Source organism: Pecten maximus, chromosome 8, assembly GCF_902652985.1.
Source record: "Pecten maximus chromosome 8, xPecMax1.1, whole genome shotgun sequence".
NCBI lineage: Eukaryota > Metazoa > Mollusca > Bivalvia > Pectinida > Pectinidae > Pecten > Pecten maximus.
Genome location: NC_047022.1, coordinates 42641777 through 42648899, shown reverse-complemented (window position 1 = coordinate 42648899; position 7123 = coordinate 42641777). Strand labels below are relative to the sequence as shown.

General features: G+C 37.6%; 1 long non-coding RNA gene across 2 annotated transcripts; it reads right to left on the bottom strand.

Moving 5' to 3' along the window:
• Positions 1–4790: 4790 nt before the first annotated feature.
• On the bottom strand, positions 4791–5932 carry LOC117333577. 2 transcript variants are annotated; one of them, XR_004533935.1, is made up of 2 exons: positions 5338–5932; positions 4791–5272 (listed from the first exon to the last, which is right to left on the bottom strand). It is a non-coding gene; the product is annotated as an uncharacterized LOC117333577 (long non-coding RNA). The 2 variants fall into 2 exon arrangements; XR_004533936.1 differs by having other exon boundaries at positions 5403–5932.
• Positions 5933–7123: the final 1191 nt, after the last annotated feature.

Here is a 7123-nt window from a genome sequence, read left to right as displayed (position 1 = left end):
GGTAATAAAAACTGCGCATTCTTATCCATGTTGTGTTTTTGTCTTATTCTAATAATGAAATTAATCAACTTCACAAATTACCATCAACTTATCGAATCTATGTGATGAAGTTAAGCAAAATTTCGTATTAAGATATAAATATTGACTTACCATGCTAGTGCAGACGACCGACACCCAAGTCTGAGGATTGATATACTAGTATAAAAGTCGGAATGTTCCGGATGTACAAGATTAAGTTTTTATCGTTGCCTTCAAGAAAACATTTTCGGTTCGAAAATTTACAGATATTTATCGAAATGAATATAAAAATTCGCTGTTTTTTCCCTTTTTTTTTAGATTTTGGATGTCAAAAAGTGTGTGTGTGTCAACGTCAACTTCATTGCACTATAATATTGACATCTTTGTTTAACAGTCATCTTATTATCCTACATTAGTTGTATGTATTTTAATATTTAACAAATTAACAAATCAAAAATAGGAGAATCGCGAGATCTATTTTCGGGGTTCCGTTCATTGCTAATAAACCTAAGTTTATAAACTATTAAAAGCAGACAATATTGCACGAGAATGTTTCAAAACCCGATCGGTGACGTGTTTGGATTTCCCTGACTGCAAGAGTCACCTACCACCTAGAGCATAATTATGTACTTTTTCTAGAGTAGTTTACACTCCCACAAATCGATAACAGTATATAAATATATGCGTGTATCCACAAATTGGATTTCTTAGGCCAATAGCATTTCATGTGTGTTGTAACTAAAGACAAGAGGCCCATGGGGCCTGTATCGCTCACCTGGTTGGATTGGACCAAATGTCAAAATAATGTTCATATTGAATTTGTTTTATTTGTAAATCTTTAACAATGCTATATATCGTTATAGTGTGGGAATCCGAACTGCTTTAAAGATTAATGAAGTCCAGACTCTCTAAAGGTCTGAAAGACCTCAAGAATTGTTTTTAGAACATGCATGCATTCATCACTTTATAACTAGTAGCGATTTAAAGGAATTAAAACTATTTCCCCTATTGAGCCCCACCCTTTTGGCCCCTCGGGGGGTCAGAGTCACCATTTATGCAAAATGTGTTCCCCTTTCCCCAAGGATGTTTCTGACCAAATTGGGTTCAAATCCATTTATAACTTTATGACTAGTAGCGATTTAAAGGAATAACCTCTATTTCCCCTATTGGGCCCCGCCCCTTTGGTCCCTTTGGGGTCAGAGCCACCATTTATGCAAAATCTGTTCCCCTTCTGCCAAGGATGTTTCTGACCAAGTTGGGTTCAAATCCATTCATAACTTTATGAATAGTAGCGATTTAAAGGAATTACCTCTATTTCCCCTATTGGGCCCCGCCCCTTTGGCCCCTTTGGCCCCTTTGGGGTCAGAGCCACCATTTATGCAAAATCTGTTCCCCTTCCCCCAAGGATGTTTCTGACCAAATTGGATTAAAATCCATTCATAACTTTATGACTAGTAGCGATTTAAAGGAATTACCTCTATTTCCCCTATTGGGCCTGCCCCTTTGGCCCCTTTGGGGTCAGAGTCACCATTTATGCAAAATCTGTTTCCCTTCCCCCAAGGATGTTTCTGACCAAATTGGGTTCAAATCCATTCATAACTTTATGACTAGTAGCGATTTAAAGGAATTACCTCTATTTCCCCTATTGGGCCCCGCCCCTTTGGCCCCTCGGGGGTCAGAGTCACCATTTATGCAAAATCTGTTCCCCTTCCCTCAAGGATGTCTCTGACCAAGTTGGGTTCAAATCCATTCATAACTTTATGACTAGTAGCGATTTAAAGGAATTACCTCTATTTCCCCTATTGGGCCCCGCCCCTTTGGCCCCTCGGGGGTCAGAGTCACCATTTATGCAAAATCTGTTCCCCTTCCCCCAAGGATGTCTCTGACCAAATTGGGTTAAAATCCATTCATAACTTTATGACAAGCAGCGATTTAAAGGAATTACCTCTATTTCCCCTATTGGGCCCCGCCCCTTTGGGTTCTCGGGGGTCAGAGCCACCATTTATGCAAAATCTGTTCCCCTTCCCTCAAGGATGTCTCTGACCAAGTTGGGTTCAAATCCATTCATAACTTTATGACTAGTAGCGATTTAAAGGAATTACCTCTATTTCCCCTATTGGGGCCCTGTCCATTTGGCCCCTCAGGGGTCAGAGCCACCATTTATGCAAAATCTGTTCCCTTTCCCCCAAGGATGTTTCTGACCAAGTTGGGTTCAAATCCATTCATAACTTTATCACTAGTAGCGATTTAAAGGAATTACCTCTATTTCCCCTATTGGGCCCCACCCCTTTGGCCCCTCGGGGGTCAGAGTCACCATTTATGCAAAATCTGTTCCCCTTCTGCCAAGGTTGTTTCTGGCCAAATTTGGTCAAAATCCAATAAGAACTTCTTGACTAGTAGCGATTTAAAAGAATTACCTCTATTTCCCCTATTGGGCCCCGCCCCTTTGGCCCCTCTGGGGTCAGAGTCACCATTTATGCAAAATCTGTTCCCCTTCCCCCAAGGATGTCACTGAACAAGTTGGGTTCAAATCCATTCATAACTTTATGACTAGTAGCGATTTAAAAGAATTACCTCTATTTCCCCTATTGGGCCCCGCCCCTTTGGCCCCTCGGGGGTCAGAGTCACCATTTATGCAAAATCTGTTCCCCTTCTGCCAAGGATGTTTCTGGCCAAATTTGGTCAAAATCCAATAAGAACTTCTTGACTAGTAGCGATTTGAAGTAAATGTTGACGGACGACGGACGGACGGACGGACGTACGGACGACGGACAGACGACGGACGCTGCGCCATGACATAAGCTCACCGGACCTTCGGTCCAGGTGAGCTAAAAATGAAACTTCTACATGGCGCATTTGTAACTACTCGGCCGATTCCGTGGCCGAACAAATTCAAGCTGTTAGAGTTCGGAGATAAGGTCAGGTTAAATGTCATTTGAGAAATTCTTTCTACCGGGAGTACGGTGAAACATTGACGACAGGCATATTAACCATTTTTTAAAAGATAGGACTGCCTCCATATAGAGTCAAAGACTGTGATGGGGACGAAAGAGGAACTGCGATATGTGGAAGGTGGAAGCCATTTTGAAAATTCGTGAAATGGTTGCATTTGACCCAGAAACTCAATTCCTGGACACGCGCATCTCGTGTAATATGTTTGTGGAAGAGTGAACTTCCTTAGAAAAGTATCATTCCAAGGTTATTTGAAACAGGAAAGAGTGTAAAATTACAGGTGGTAGATGATTTTGCATAATTGTCGGTTTATAATTATATATCTAGTGCCCATGATATAATAGGGAATCTTTGTCAAAATAGACATTCTATAGCAATGGGGGGATATTAACAATATAGTACCCACGTCTTGTTCTTTTTACCTGTTGAGACCAGTTTATCTATTTCTGAACGTAATGCAAACGGACATCATTGATAGCTGCCATCAATAGATAAGGAAAATTTCAAAATACGTTATTGATACTACATATGTGACATCATCGATCGGCACCCCCTACCGAAAGGTTGTGCCACTAGAGAGGCGGTTATATCATAGGGGGCAATTGGTCCAAAATCAGTACGTATACCTTTGTATTACCAGATTGGTTCATCTTGCCAAGTTTTATATCTTTGCTACTCCCGTTATGGAGATTTTATTGCGGTGAGTTGAAAACTAGCAATAGGCGGAATCATGTAGGCGGAAAACCAGTAACTTACTATCTATATCATGGCTCTATGGACAATAGTTTGTGCCATAACAGTTTAATGATTGTTCTAAATTGTATTAATTATAATAGAAAAGCTACTTAAAAGGTCATTTGTAATGTTTATAGTTGCATTTGTGTAAACGCTAACTGTAGAATCATTTTGAATTAAAAATATAACTATCGTTATGCAGAGTTTTTTTTTTTTTTTTTTTCACGGATTCACGACGGACAACCACGACAACGGACAAAGGGTGATTAGAATAGGTCACTTGAGACTTCGTCTCCGGTGACCTAACAATGTTACTTAATCAGCTGTGAACAGATAGATGGAATTCCCTTCGGCTCAATCAGTAGAACATTAGGCCTCTAGTCCGGAGGTCCCGAGTTCACATCCCAAACAAAATCAATATTTTTCACATATTGTCAGCCTCTGTTAGGCATGTATGCATTTGAAACTTGTAAAGAACGATATGAGGATTATTAAAGTCACAGACCAAGAAATTTATTTTCCTCATCTGACTGTTAAGGCCCTTCGGGCCTCTCGTCTAATATCCCTCCTGGACTGTAACATAGGGATCTTGGTGCCAACAAGTGGATGATCTTTATTGAAGCTATGTAAGCCAGATCTATTTTAACAGTTAAGTTTTTTTATTGCTCAGAATTAAGACATCTTTTAATTTTGAAGAGTCTTTAAAAAAAAAAGATGTGAGAAATAGAGAAAAAATCTTATTTGGCAAATAGCTAAGTAACAGCCATCTTAGAAATCAACAGTTTCAGTTTGTTACAGTTCTTGAGAATTACTGAAAGGATGTGTCTCAATCTTGAGCTGGTTACCCATGTTATCAAATACACATACTTGGTCTTAGGAGGAGAAGAGAAAAGAAGGAAAATGTAGATAAAAACCAGTCTTACATAGAACCAGTAAAGATCATTCAATGGTGGCCATCAAGATCCCTTTGGGATATCTTGCTTAAAAAGCACAACTATAAACCTACAGGAGCCTGTGTATGAAAGACGTAGTATGAAAAGCCTATTATTTACTGGTGGTGTATTAAAAAACATCTGAAACCACAATAACACTTTACTGTTATAATTTATTAGCTCTCACTGGTTTAAATGTGGACAGCAACAGTACGATAACACGATATAACACAACACAGTAATGACAGTCAGATCTTTGGCTTATACGCAACTAGAAAGGTAAATAGCACTTTGGACAGTCCAAAACAGAATAAAAAACAAAGCTCTGAGTTGAATTTCTACAAAACACATAGACATCAGCTTCTGCCGAGTCGTAACACAGGATAGCTGCACATGAACACTCCCTCACACTGATCACAGCTAATAACCTCTCTTCATTTCTCACTGTGTCATAATCTCTGTATCATTACAAAGTAAGCACTGATTACACTAATAACCTCTCTTCATTTCTCACTGTGTCATAATCTCTGTATCATTACAAAGTAAGCACTGATTACACTAATAACCTCTCTTCATTTCTCACTGTGCCATAATCTCTGTATCATTACAAAGTAAGCACTGATTACACTAATAACCTCTCTTCATTTCTCACTGTGTCATAATCTCTGTATCATTACAAAGTAAGCACTGATTTAATAACCTCTCTTCATTTCTCACTGTGCCATAATCTCTGTATCATTACAAAGTAAGCACTGATTTAATAACCTCTCTTCATTTCTCACTGTGTCATAATCTCTGTATCATTACAAAGTAAGCACTGATTACACTAATAACCTCTCTTCATTTCTCACTGTGCCATAATCTCTGTATCATTACAAAGTAAGCACTGATTACACTAATAACCTCTCTTCATTTCTCACTGTGTCATAATCTCTGTATCATTACAAAGTAAGCACTGATTACACTAATAACCTCTCTTCATTTCTCACTGTGTCATAATCTCTGTATCATTACAAAGTAAGCACTGATTACACTAATAACCTCTCTTCATTTCTCACTGTGTCATAATCTCTGTATCATTACAAAGTAAGCACTGATTTAATAACCTCTCTTCATTTCTCACTGTGTCATAATCTCTGTATCATTACAAAGTAAGCACTGATTTAATAACCTCTCTTCATTTCTCACTGTGTCATAATCTCTGTATCATTACAAAGTAAGCACTGATTTAATAACCTCTCTTCATTTCTCACTGTGTCATAATCTCTGTATCATTACAAAGTAAGCACTGATTTCATAACCTCTCTTCATTTCTCACTGTGTCATAATCTCTGTATCATTACAAAGTAAGCACTGATTTAATAACCTCTCTTCATTTCTCACTGTGTCATAATCTCTGTATCATTACAAAGTAAGCACTGATTACACTAACCTCTCTTCATTTCTCACTGTGTCATAATCTCTGTATCATTACAAAGTAAGCACTGATTACACTAATAACCTCTCTTCATTTCTCACTGTGTCATAATCTCTGTATCATTACAAAGTAAGCACTGATTTAATAACCTCTCTTCATTTCTCACTGTGTCATAATCTCTGTATCATTACAAAGTAAGCACTGATCACAGCTAATAACCTCTCTTCATTTCTCACTGTGCCATAATCTCTGTATCATTACAAAGTAAGCACTGATCACAGCTAATAACCTCTCTTCATTTCTCACTGTGTCATAATCACTGTATCATTACAAAGTAAGCACTGATTACACTAATAACCTCTCTTCATTTCTCACTGTGCCATAATCTCTGAATCATTACAAAGTAACCGGTATGTGAGGTATGTACACTATATGTTACCTGTGTATATCAAGCCTTACAAATACACCTGGTGAGATCACATCAAAATTTATCACCTTTAATATTCCAACTATTTTATTTTCCAGTACAGGATCTGTCCTCTTTACTAGACCAATAATTAAAGAGTTGCAAAAAAAAAGCTTGAATTGCAAATATATGTCCATCAGCTTGCTCATAGTATCAGTTGTAAATAACACTGTGTAATCACTTTTTTCCCATGTGTGTTTTGTTTTCATAACAAATAATTAAATGAAAACGATTTCATGATATTATGCCTTAATACTGATTGCAATTAACATCTAAACTAAATCACACAAGATTTTCATCTGGAACTAAGTCTTGAAATTCAGTGAAAATGTGTATCTCTCAAATAATTGGGTATTCATTTTTTCTTGGAGCAGAACTCTTTTTGAAAGGATATACCGGTACATGTAAAAAAAGATAGCATAAGGCTTTTACTTACCTGTATCTTTATATCTATGCCTAAGGCTAGCTGTAAGAGTACAATGTATGCTCATAAACTGCGTTATAATCATAGTTTTTATTTGGATCAAAGACAAAAAGATTATATTAAGATGCTAAGAAAAAAGGAACACATTTTCTACAATGCATAACAATCAAACAAATACA